This window comes from Trematomus bernacchii, unplaced genomic scaffold (assembly GCF_902827165.1).
Source record: "Trematomus bernacchii unplaced genomic scaffold, fTreBer1.1, whole genome shotgun sequence".
In the NCBI taxonomy this organism is placed as follows: domain Eukaryota; kingdom Metazoa; phylum Chordata; class Actinopteri; order Perciformes; family Nototheniidae; genus Trematomus; species Trematomus bernacchii.
Window position 1 is genome coordinate 4,782,682 of NW_022987573.1, and position 13,940 is coordinate 4,796,621.

Genomic DNA, 13,940 nt, shown 5'->3' on the forward strand with positions numbered 1-13,940 from the left:
AAGGATACATTTTGTATGACTCTAGCCATCTTATTTAATTCCTAGTTTTTTCATCGAAAGGTTTCACCAATGCGCCCGCAGCACTATTTTTAAAAAATATAAATCGAGATGGAGGCTGTGAGGGGGTTTCTTGTTTACTGTCTATTTAGTTTCTCAGAACGAGAGAGGTGAAGAGCGTGCTGGGTGGTTGCGTACATGACAGATTGCTGACAGTGGGAGTCTTTTACAGTCAGCAGAAACATGCAATTGATGACACTTTGGCTTCTTCACGCTCTGATACAGCCAGTACAGAAACAAGAGGGAGAAACAGTGCTGTCCATCAAAACACTTCTTACTTTAAGAGTTCATTGAATATAAAACTGAATCTCAACATTAGTGTGGATTTAAACAAAGAATATGTCATTTCTGCCACTATGGGTCTTTCAATGGTGACAATATGACCATGGGAGTTGTTGTCTTTAAAGCACCATGGCTAATGAAGGTCTATCTGATGTGACAAAGGCATAAATCATGTTCATGTCTTATGTAACGTATTAAAGTTGTATTCACCTTATGTGAAATAGCCATGAGTATTATTATTTAAGGTGGTAAGGTACGTTTATTTATACACAGAGGCAATTCAAAGTGCTTTACATCCACTTTAACATAACATTATCTTGCTAATTTAGAATAAGATGAGTTGACCAGCCATACAGCCACTGGAGCTACAGTATGTGGCAAATTCAATCATGAGTTAGCCCAGCGTTGTTATCTTTATACAGTCTATGGTTGTAATCCATGGTCATAACCATACTAAAAATAATTGTATGTTTCATCTGGTTAGAGCATCTACAGAAGATGAGACGCAATTGACAGGCGACCATGATGCAAGTGCATCATTTTATCTTTCAAATTGCGGATGTAAGATAACGTTTCACAAATAAATACTATTTGTGTTAATGTGAAGGATTTGTGAGTTCATCATAGCTGATGCTGTTGAGTCATATTTATGATGATCCATTCAAAACCTCTCTTAGCCCAGGGCAAAGCCTCTGCTCTCCCCTGCCCGGACACGCTGTGCCCATCGCTGCTTTATTGGGGAGCCCACCACCATCATGCTGACATTATGTTGCCTCAAAAAGGATATTATTTTTCAAAATGGCTTCCTCAGTTGAACAATCTGTTGTCAGCATCGATGTATAATAAGAACTGGATACAGCGTGGGAGGCGGGGCCTCGTTAATTCCTATGAGAGTTGCTCATTGGCGCAACTTTTGAGAGAGCGAAACGTCACGAAAGTATTCATATAATCATATAATCCGTTCTTATTGTGCATCCATGGGTAAAGGTAAAACTCATGTAGTACTGAACACGTCACATGAACGTGCCGGGCGGCACGGTCCCGTGGGTTGGATCGGCGTTCATAATGCCGAGGAAAATAACTCTCAGAATAACGTTATTAGCACATTTTACAACTTGAGGACCAAATGTTTTTAATAAGGGCTATACAAATGTTCATACTGGGTAGTTTATTTAGTTTAAAAAAAATTATCCAACGATTTACAGACGTCTCTTTCCCAATGTTAGTCAATGGGAAAAAGTATTTCCGGGCCCAGCAACCTAACGGAAGTGTAGTACCGCCGTTTGGCCACAACGAATATTTTCCTCAGAGTCCGGCGCACTTCCTGGGGGCTTGGTTGTCAGCAGCAACCCCTACTGGCTGAGTTACATAGCAGCTAACTGATATTGTTACATCCACCATTTTGAGTTTTATCCAAGCAAATACTGACAAACATCTTTCATCTACTCCACAAATAAGCTTATGAACCGCAGTGACGCGTCATAAAACCCGGAAGTAAGCTGCGCATGGGTCCCTTCGACAAAAATGCAATGCAATTTCTCCATAGGATTTTGGAAAATAGCTCGAAATAAGGTCTGTGGTTGACACACATTTAAGAGACGGATCACGTTTTGTTCAGCCGGATAATCTCCACATGTCTACCCTACTTTTATAATTTTCGAATCATAAATCTAATTGATAGATTTATGATCGATAGATTTATGATCGATAGATTTATGATTCGAAAATGATAAGAGATGGGTAGACATGTGGAGATTTTTGTTGAAGGAACCGGAAGAAGTTTACTTCCGGGTTTAAGGACGCGTCACTGCGGTTCTCTATTAGGACTTCATCTTAAAAGGTACGCATTTTATTTCAGACTTTTTCTAGTTGTTTGCTGAAGATGTAGAAGATTTTTTGTATCAGTTAACTGCCAACCAAGCTAGCTGATATGCTGTATACATATGCTAATACGACATTCTGAGATTAATTGTGCTAACCTGCTGTCTTTGCTTTCACTATTATGACTTTATGTGTACTAGATGAATGTTCTACTTTCAATGTGGACTTAATGTTGATCCTTTAACTGAGGTTATTTTCTGAAACTATTTTGTTTCCTTCTTACAGTATCTCATTCTTACAAAATCTTTGCTCTAAAAGCCCATTACTCAACACAGGCGTGACAAAAAAGAGTAAGTATAGGCGCCAGTCATAACCCTTGACTAAACCTCTGGTGTAAGTTCTGAAATGACATCCTTTCTGCGTTTATGGCGTTTAATATGTTCACAGCTTCACAGTTGCTCCCAGTAAAAACCGCTAAAGGCCGTGTCCTGCGTTCAACCTTTAATGGAAGTGATTTTAGCTGTCTTCCCTGCACCCACAGAACAAACACAGTGAGGTCAGACAAAGGACTGTGATACCCTTTAGCAGAGATCTAACCCTGATGATCTTGCATTAAGCCCGGCAGATATCATATTCAATTTAGGAGAACAGGAGCAAACAACTGTGTTAGGCCACAGATCTATCAGCTAAATTTAAAATGGCTGCATCAAATCCATTTCAATGTCCTGCCTGGCAGCAGTTAAAAAGTAATTGCTCGATCAGCCTCTTGACACAGCATAAACACCAACGAGATAAATGTAGCCTTTGCAACATATAGTTTTTAGTCTCTTTTAGGAAACAATGATGTGTCTTCATTTATTTGAAGCACGAGCTATTCTTCCCAAGCTACTGTCCATAAATCCTGGTGAAGAGCGCCTATACTTCCCCCAGGCTACTTGCTTCACCGAGAGACAAGACCTGTGTTTATGTGCAGAAATAAGGCAATTTATCATCCAGTCCCAGAGAAATGGTCAACGGCAGGGACAAACCAGTTTACAATTCCAGATTAATTGCTTCCCTCCTTGCCTGTACCCGGTGAATGAAACATAACCCTACAAACCACACTAGACAGGGAGAGAGATTAAATATTGTTAAGGAAATAATTACATATATATCAATTTACTTTCTGCTATTGATCATTAACATTTCGCATACATCTAAACGACTGATTGACCTAATTGTGCTACACATGGTTTGAGTTAACAGCCTATTATCATCACGGGTTGACTGTTATAGAAGAGGACAATCTGTACAAGGACAAATGGAGAAGGGGAGACACACTCAAAGGCCTGCAGACCTTAATATCTCTGAATTACATGCTTTCTGAGAGCAGTGAGGCTCAGGAAAAACAACAAACTCCCCAGGGGACCAACAAACTCTTATAAATGTCAGAAGGGTTTCTCTGATGTAGCGCCTTCTTTAGGACATGGCCTCTCAACAGAATAACCCACAATACCTGTCAAGTTATCGATAGCTGAAAGAAAGGATACATATTTTTTTGTGTTTAGTGATTTCTGATTAACACCAATGCAACAATTCTTATTTAATCGGATATGTTATAAGGGAATTTAAGATGTAGACGTCTGAAATGCCTAAGAATGAGTGCAGTCTTGCAATATTACATTTGTCAGAGGAGGCTCTTTTTCACTCCTACTAATGCGGTCAAAGGTATTGTAGGACAAACGATGGACAAGCCGCAAGTGCCAAAGAGAGTGGCGGCTCATGGGTATCATTCACCTTCACATCGACAATGAACTCTATTACTAGGCAGGCCCACATTTTGGAAACCACTGCGCCATTAGTCAAACAAAAATTGGGTGTGACAGCTAACCCCTCATGATGATATCATTGGCACCACATAAAAAACTGAGTGTCGTTGCTGCATAATCACTGTGTACTCACATCAGTCACACTGCATAGATATAGCCTGTAAAACCAAGCAAGGACAACTTTCTGCCTATCTATTATACAACATAACTTTTAAACATCTAATAAACTATGAAAATCTGTCAAATATAAAAGAAAGTGAAAAATGACTGAAACTACATTTAATAGCTTTCTCTTATACTTTATACAGCTGAGCCATAACATTTAATTACAAATACTTTTAATAGGCTCACTGTTGCATCCCTTTTGATGTAGCCTATGTCGTTAATCTGCATTTCCTTCATGAGTTTAAAACAAACTTTCCCTCTACTGATTTTTTATTCATAAAGCAGTAGTTTTACTTACTTCTTTCAAATGAATGAAATTGACTTTAAGCACATCTCTCATGTATTCAAAAAGTCCCCGTCTCCAGTTGATTGATGGAACGATGTGACCTAAGAACATTGCGATATTTAACTGAGATTATCTGTAAAGTAGACAGAGAGTCGTTTTCAATTAAGAGCTCATTAAAAACTAAATTAGGTACTGACCTTCGAAACATACTTGCATAGGGAAGAGGAGAGGAAGGTAGAAGTGTATTTTAACACATCCATCATTGATTAAAATGAGACCTGTCAATGTTGTGTTTCAAGGGACTCTAATCGTACATTATGTTAGCAAAATGCCTCCAAACCATAAACAAATATTAATTACATCAGATACATTTAGTATGCTCTGATATACAATTTCAACTGCCACTCACTGCAAATTGCAAAATATCAAGATAGTATTTGTCCTTCTTAAATGTGCACTGCATGCTGGCAGTGAGATTGCATGGATATCTAAAGTTAGAAATCCAATCAACTGTAGTGTGCTCAGCAGAAACAAGTGCTTCAATTGCAAAGAAATCTGAAGTGATCAGCTGCACTGTAGCATGTGTTCATGAATAGCTACTTATACTTGAATTTATTTATGAATTAAATTGTGTTTCTGAAGAAATCTATTAAAAAAAAACATCTTCTGTGGCGATAAAAGAAAGCGTGACTTGCATAAACACACATTCAGTAAGATGAGGCGACATACGTTAGGGATGTTCCTGCAGACCAACACTAGTGTATTATCACCTGCCCTCACGTAGCTTCGTAATCAGAGAGCGGCATCAACAATCAATGGAAGGAGGGAAAGAGAAGACAAGACCGATCGATGCCCGTTAGAAACACCACGGTAATTGTACACTTATCAGTTTGGAGCAGCAACCTGCTATGAACTTGAAAGAGCATGAACCGAGCGACCATTACAAAATAGCCACAAATTCCCTGACATTTTTGTACAATTAGAGTATGTTTCCTTTTGTTTACTGTTCTTTGCTCAGGTGGTATATCAATTATAATTGTAATTGATTCAGTGAGATTTGATTTGTGATTAACGGCTGTTTCCAAAAGCTCTTCCCATTTTCTCTTTGTGTGCGATAAGGTGTAGCATTCAGTGTCACATATTAAGACAATTACAAGCTCATGTTTCAAGGGTAAATTGAATCAGACCAACATAAATGTGCTGTATATCAATAGACAATTGACCTCTTAACTACACCCTATACCAACAGACATGTTAGCCAGCATAGACATGAGGTTAGCTCTCATAGAAAGACACCATTTTGATTCCCAAGGAAGAAAATGTCAGATTGTATTTATGTACAGTGGTGCTTTGAGCTACATGCTCACATGCTCAAAATGGTACTAGTGACTATGGCTGATGTTCAGCAAATGTGTTAACTATAGTCACACCCTTGGTTTTGCGTGTTAACATGCCAACATGTTCTCATTAACACTAAGTACAGCTAAGCCTGATCAGAATATTATTACCTTTTCTGGAATTCGTTTTGGAAAAATGTGAAACAGTGGAAATTGGGACATTATGATAGCGCTAGATTAAAAGTCTTAAGAGCACCAATGTTATTACAACATATCTTATATCAGGAGCATATGATAAGTCCGTAACAAATTATATAAAATCCATCCAATAGTTCTCAAATAATTTCACATAATGCCAAAGAAGTGTACATGCTGGTTGCACCAAAGGAAGTATTTAAGCCTCATCCTCTGGGGACCATGAACAGACTAATATATAGTTAATTGACCATACTCTTTAGCATGCTACAAACAAATAATAACAGCTTTTGTACACTGTGGTAAAAAGACATTTAAATAGTTGGACAAAAATGCAGGTGCCCAAATACTGTGCTGCAATGGAGTCATTAGACCTTATTGGCAGTCAGTGTCAGCTGGCTGGAAAACACAAACAGTTTTGAGGACTTGCTGGTAAATGTTATCACAACCTGCTTTACTGTAGGCCAAAATGCAAACTGAATTATCCAAGAGGGACAAAATGGCTGTGTTTTATGAACCCATCAAATTATCCCAGCAGGATGTAGCACTGGTGAAAGAAGAAGCGATAGTAGGGTTAATGCATAGACTGTATCAAATATAGACAAAGGCGTTGTGAAGCTCATATGGTTGGCCCCAGGCATCACTACCTTGGCAGTGGTGACTCTGCCTTACTAATTAAAAAATGTGCAAAAAGGTGGATCATTGGTGGAGCGGAGTCAGGCCCAGGTGACGCAGAAGAGCAGACAGCTAGCGGCTAGCAACCTGTGATGACACCCACCTGTCAAGCCTTAATAACATTTTAACGAGTGAGTTATATAACAAATCACCCCCCGACAGCTGTGGAGAAGAGAATTAGCTACAGAGGCCAAAGCCACTCTTTGTAGGCGAGTGTGAACATGGTTATTTCTGATCTGAAGTTGGGAGTTTTGACAGGGGGGTCTAAGGGGATTGACTCATATTTGAAGCCAGCCTCGAGGGGCTTTACAAAGAACTGCAGTTCCCCCGTTGGCGTTATCTTTTTTTAGCACCAGAGGTTGCCACTTGGTTTTAATATGAGGGCAGAGGGGATGTCTGACCGAGGGCCCAAACACACCAAGAAGGAGCCCAAAAGATCAGGCCCCAATGTCTTAGTTTCTTTGCCATAGATATAATTGTACTGTTGTTTTACTTTTTAGAACTCTCATACTCTATTCTGTAGGGCAGAATATACATATGCAGTGAGCCGTGCGTTTGCTGTTTATCTATAGCTTTCTATTCTGGAGGCAGATATTGTGACTGGTAATAGTAGGGAAAGCACAGGTGTTACTAATAACACTAATGATGGCTGCGGTCTATTCAAGTGTTCCAGTGAGAGTGACAGCGGGCCAGCATGCACAATATCAAGACCCTCAAAGCCAAGCGGCTAAATGGAATACAGCCATCATTGTTTCATTATCAACACCTGTGCCCTTTACTGCTGTGACAAGTCAAAATGCCTTCTGTTAAAAAAGCTCTAATGTGGAGCTCCTGTTGTTTGTCTGCCACCCGTTGACCTTTAATTTGCTTTGCCGATATGGTTGATTTGGTAGTCTTTTCAATTATTTTTTAAATCACTGTTTCCAACATGCTTGATTTTATTATGCATCTGGTTTGGCATACACATTAGTCAGCCAATGAGTCATGGTGGTAGACTGTTAAAGGTCGATAACACAGGGCTGGGTGTGGCCATTGCAATTTCGATGTATTTAGGAATATTCTGCCTGAGCTTTGTCAGCTACACACTTTGTCAGCCACATCTATTTAAGCAGGTCAAATCTTATATTTGGCCTGTCTTTTATTACTGCTAAACTATCCCAGTTTTACAGGTAGCCGTAGGATTTCTACATAGCATTCAATAAGGTTTCGCCATAAGTCCTTCATCTAACTGCATCCCAACAGATGCAAAACCCACAATTAAAAACCAGAAAGCCTTGAAGGGGCATATAACAAACCAAATCTTTCCACTCAATTGACAATATGTGAAATCCTACACAGCCAACTGACAGAATTGTATCAATTATTCAGGAGGAAAAAGGCTTGCAAAAAGTACTGCACCCCCGGCTATGCAGCAGTAAATCTCTGTATAGCACACCATCTGCTGCTTGTCACAGCCAACGGTAGCTGTGTGCACCGGAGAGCTGAACAACATTGATCTTTAAGTCTGGGTTGATTTCCAGTCTGAATCATAGAGGAAAAAGGGCATGTAAAATGATGTCTGGATACAAATGTAGAAAGAAAACGCATTATATGGAGGTATTTATAGTTTCCTGGGCACATTTTTTTAAAGCCATAAGTGAAAGAGAAATGTCTCAATGTGCACACTGTGAGCGCTGTGGTATTTCTGTATCCATCTTGTGTGATTCACCTGCCAGTCTAAAGGATGTTACTGTTAAAAGAGCAACAAAAAAAGATCCCTCATTAAATATTGAGCTTCCACATGATGGGATGTAAGGATGACTCTCCCTCTCGGCTTTGGGTCTTTCACCCTCGTTGGTGTTTCAAAGCGTAACCTCCTCCAGAGACAAAATGTCCCGTATTCAGACTTCAATAATGCAACGGCCTCGTTCTCGGGGCTAAGGGAAGCTTGTCTGACATCTGACTAATCGCTGACATAGCCTGGGGTTCAGTTAGCAGACCAACCCTGTGTACTGGCTATTTTTGAGCAAATAGAAAACAGAATCCTCCACAATATTCAGTAGCATAAACCAAAACAAAGAGCAACCATTTTGTAACAGTATAACTGAATAAGGACCTTTCAAATGTAACTTTCTTTAGTTGTTTTGTGGCAGTTTTGACTTATAACACTGAGTACTGAGTACATTTTGTGTAATTAGCTTTTGGTTTCTCTCAAATGACTTATGGCAAAGTCCATTAAAGAACTCATTTGGTGTTAGAAAATATGCAACTGCATTCCGGAAAGTGCATTATGTCCCACACTGCAGATATCCCAGGACAACAAAGTCAGTGTGGGTTCTCATTATGGCGTTGATTATCAGTTATTCTGCACGCCAAAGTCAATATTTAGTCCTGTCAGTCACCCAGTCAAAGTATGACCCATTTAATTATTCGCCGTGTTTACATTTCCTGATGTCTCCGAGTGAGACACTTCTACTGACATCCGCTGTAACATGTTTAATGAAGCAAACCTTTCCCAATAAGCATCTTATGAATACAACTTCATACTATAACACTTGTTTGAAATGGGTCAGGTGTACACAATACTGTTTTTTATTTCACCCTGGATCAGTTACATTTCCCTCCTTTAGTCAAATTAACTAATATTTATTATTCAGTCACCAAGAGAATCATTTCAGTCTTGGGAGAAGTGTAAATGCATTGCTCCTTTAAAAGAGCACTCTGCCTCCAAACAGCAGCACCTGATTATGAAGCAGCAACACATTTAAACGATGCATCATTGCACCCCTGGCGCTGCATGGCAGGGTTTAACGTCATCCAATATTGTCATTAAGAAATAGTGACATATCTGTAAAGGAATTAACACTTCACAGAGTTGGAGGAGAAATAATCCGAGCTGCTGTACGCTCTGTTTCATAACTGGCTGACATGTGGGTGGTGCTGCCTGTGAGGAAAAGGAAAAACAGCAGCCATTTTGAAAAAGCTCAATTAAAAGGGATTATTGGTTAAACAAATAAAACATAAAAGTCAATTGGAAATGAATTCTTCATTTTTTTTGTGTCATGCAAACTCTTTAAAAGGCACATTTTTCAGGTTTCTACTAAATGCTCAAACGTTCTGTTTGAAAAAAAGGAAACCTACAAGGAGTGGCAGTTTAGTCGGCAGCAACAGCGGTTTAAAATGTGCTCTAGCACAAAATGCACTGTTGGTTTGACTTCTATTGGAGCTTAACTTTCCAATTTGGATTCATTTCTTCACTTTATAATACGAAAATGGTGAGGCTGCAAAAATGAAAAGAACGTTTGTAAAGAGATTCTTAAACTTTTCAGCCGCATGCCGGGAACTAGATAAGGAGAATATGTCAATTTCAATTTATGTATAATTTACTCTGTAATGGCCCTATGCAATGTTACTGTGCTTTCAGACTGAGAGCAGCACAATCAGCCTTTCCCCATAAACCCATTCTCTTCTCATAGAGCTGAGGCACAGGGGAAACCCGGGCCAACGTGATGTCGGACAACAAGCCTGCCAGCTGAGATAGAGCCAAGCTGAGGAGTTGTTCCCTCCTTGCAGTCAGTTCCTTGTTTTCCAACCTATTTCATTTCATAAATAATAGCTCTGTCTGGAAAGTGTTATTTACAGCAGGTTCAAAATGTCTTATCCTACAACTTTAATGTGGACGTGGTGTGAATGCAAGATGGTGCAGCGGCTGTGGGGGTTTGTGGTAAGCTGGTTCTTCCTTTAATTGGTTTTTACAAAGAACTGATAAGACGATGAAAAACTGATGATTATAGCATAAAATGTAACTTGAATCACGATAATATCATATCTCATTTATTTAAAGGGGCCCTATTCTGCTAATTTCAGGTTCATATTTGTAATTTGTGCCTTTACTGTGACATGTTCACATGCTTTAAAGTTCAAAAAGGTCTTATTTTTCTCATACTTCCTGTGCTGCACCACCTCTTTTCACCCTCTGTCTGAAACCAGAGCCCAGTCTGCTCTGATTGGTTAGCTGGCCGGCTCTGTTGTGATTGAAGAACTGCTTAGAGATGTCCCGCCCCCTAGCCTGTCACGTACAATGTGTTGGAGCGCTAGCCAATAGAAGTGCAAGTGTTGCATTGTGATGTCAGTCACTATGTTACAGAAGTAAACTAAGGAGTGTGTGGGAGTGAAACTCTGGAGGGAACTTTGGGACTTTTGCCTTTGCAGAACATTTCCATAAACAATAACCTGTATAACCAAAAAGCATAATAGGGCCCCTTTAAGCTATGCTACTAAAAGTAACTCTCAAAATATATTATTACATTACCCAAGTTAGATAGCATAGACTTCAAAGAAGATGTTAACTAAATCAGTCGTATCAAATCTAAAACAATGTCCACTGATCACACTCGGTTGCATCACCCACTCCAACTCATCTCAAGGGTAAACTTTGTGGCGCAGTTTCATATTGAAAGCTGAAGCTTGCAGCGTGATCAAAGGGCCGGACAAACAGGGAATGATGCAGGGATAGAAGAATATCAATAGCAAGAGCAGATTTTTGGATATCATTTTTAAGAATCCTTCAATTAAATGTGATGAGGATAATTCAGTCAGACAACTCACGTGTTTCTTAAAATGTTTATTATAAGCAGCATATAGTTTGAGTTTGGCGTCTAGGCTCGGGCCTCATCACTCCACAGATTTACAAAGAACATTGAGGGATGATTAGATAACTATCCCCCGAGCCTACAGGTGGAAGCTGGGGTGGTGGTGGGGCAGGCAAGTAGCAGCAACATGACACACAGCAGCAGGAACATGAACGTAGCAATAGCAAGTGAACACAGCAGTGGCAGCAGCAGCATAGCGAGGCAGAGGCAGGAAGACCTGGCAGCTTAAATAGAGCGGCATGTTTAGGAGAATGTGTTTGGTTGGTTGTAAGAGGGACGAGGTGCGTCATGTGTTAATGTATCATTGGTGCTCGAGTTGACTGCCTGAACTAGCTCGCAGGCTTCGCCCCATTTGTGGGGGGTCAGCCTTATCTCTATCAAACAGAAAAAACTACTACTTATGCATCAATGCATCAGAATTCATGATCTATTACTGTCATCTATAATATAGGTCTGAAACTAACAATTCTTTTCATAATCCAAAATGCTGTTCTCAATTAATCATTTGGTATTTATAATGTTGCAAAGTGCATGACACATTCAAATTCTGAGGTGATGTCTTACAATTATTATTTTGTTTGTCCAAAACCCAAAGATATTCAGTTTATTGTGCGGTAAAAAAGATAAAGAAGCAATTATTTCCATATTTGAGTTGCTGAAACCACATGGTCTTCCAACGATTAATGGTTTAAAAAACGATATATTATAATAATAAATTGCTCGATGTTCTTCCACTTAAAGGGGACCTATCATGCAAAATGCACTTTTGTACGTCTTTTATACATGAATATGTGTCCCCGGTGTTCCAGGGAACTCACCAAGTGTCAGAAAACACAACCCTCTCTATTTTCCTCCATACCCAAATCTCTAAAAAAGGGGCTGCAACGGATCTGATAAAAACTGATCCAGATTTGAACACTGTCCTGACGTCAGGACAGTGGCGCTACGGCTATTGGGCCAACTCCACCAATCAGGAGGAGACAGCCACGGCCATTGCCGTTCGAAAGCGCTGGAGACGCTGTAGTACATATGCCAGGCCTATAGGTGGTGCTGTTCTCACTGAATCTGCCCTTGCTAAAACAGAGCTAGAAATTGTCAAATTGAGCAAAATGACGCATGGCTAAAATGCATGATCTGTTTGGTATTTTGAAAAAAAAAAAGTATAAATATGCCTTATATAGGTATGGTCCTACACTATATTATTCAAATATAGCATGATAGGTCCACTTTAAGCAGGATTTTAAATGAGGAATGTACTCTTGTAAGGGAGTACCATTCAAATGTAACATTGATAATTTTAATCTAGTAAAGTATCTGAATACTTCTTTCACGCCTTAGACGAAAACAACTCACGATGATGACTGTGAATTAAAAAAAGATGTACCCTTATTTTTCCTGAGAATGTGAAAAGGTCAATTAAATTGTGCACACTCTGTGGATCTTGTCAATGCCAACTCCACTGTGTCCCTGGGCGCAGTGTTGACAGTAATGTGGCTCCTCCACGACACATGCTGTAAAACTCTCAAAGGTCAATGGTATCCTGCAGATGTGCTCAAAGGAGACACCACAACTAACCAGAAGGAGTCAATTGTTAAGCAACTAGGACATGATCCCTCTCTGGCTTCCCATCAACCATCATAACCATGTCTCTGCAGTGGTATAGGTGAGAGTTTAGCCCCTTCACTATCAGCGAATCTCCTGAGCTAATGAGTAATTGCCCCACTGTGTCAAGGACATTTCATAGGGAAGTCTGAGACAGAGAGAGGGGGGGGGAAAACACAACTAACTATCAAGCTCACTGTCACAGCCCCTTTGACGCATTTCAAATGAGGGGGCACAAACCAGCCTTGCCCTAGATAAACGGTACCCTGCACTGCATTGGAAGACTCTCTACAGCAGTCAGGTTTACATAACATCAGACAATACACGGGGAAGCACATCACTGCCACAGCTCCATATGAAAAAACACTGGATGAAACCCTGCTTGTTTAAAAATCACAGAGGAATTTCTCCCTGGGTTTCAACATGACTCACAGGTGCACATTATGCTTTTGTAATATAGATTACAAATATAGATTGGTGTATTTTACTTGGATTTCTATTATTTGGTCAGGGAAATGATGCTGTAATTCGTTTTTGAGTAGAACTGTTTGCCAAAGGAGATCAAGTGAGATGGAAATGTGATTTCACACCCACATTCAGGTAGTACAACAATTATATTTGTTTGAAGATCAGGATAGGCAATGGTTTGTAGGGTTAGAATAATTACATTGATAGGGGTTTGGGCAGAAAAAATAACCCGTCTTGCTACTGATGCACAGCCATCTTACACACCCAGGGTGTTTCTCAATCGCGAGTACGCTTGCTTGGTAGCACATGTCTGCCGAGCGTCTTGCTTCAGAAGCGAGTCAAGAATACTTCCTGGCATTCGGAAAAACGAAGAGTGGAACACGCTAGCAAGTGTGCAGGTCTGCGTCATATGAGAGGCCCCGCCTTACATCTTCCGCCACAGATTTTGGAAATTGGTCCGTGCGCAAAGCATTGTGGGGATTTTAAGACCGCGGAGTCTACTCATGTGCAGCCTCGAAATTTCTCCAAACGGAGAACGCCGGGCTCGGTAGATTTCCAAGTATGCTGGAGATTGGAACAGTACTTCGGCGGCACTCGATGACGTAGTATGCTT

The 13,940-nt window shown here is 40.0% G+C and overlaps 1 protein-coding gene across 5 annotated transcripts in view; it reads right to left on the reverse strand.

The window, feature by feature from the left end:
* The window catches only part of LOC117479482 (synaptotagmin-2-like), a 61,627-nt gene that overhangs the window by 37,349 nt on the left and 10,338 nt on the right, over positions 1-13,940 (reverse strand). The window lies entirely within an intron of this gene.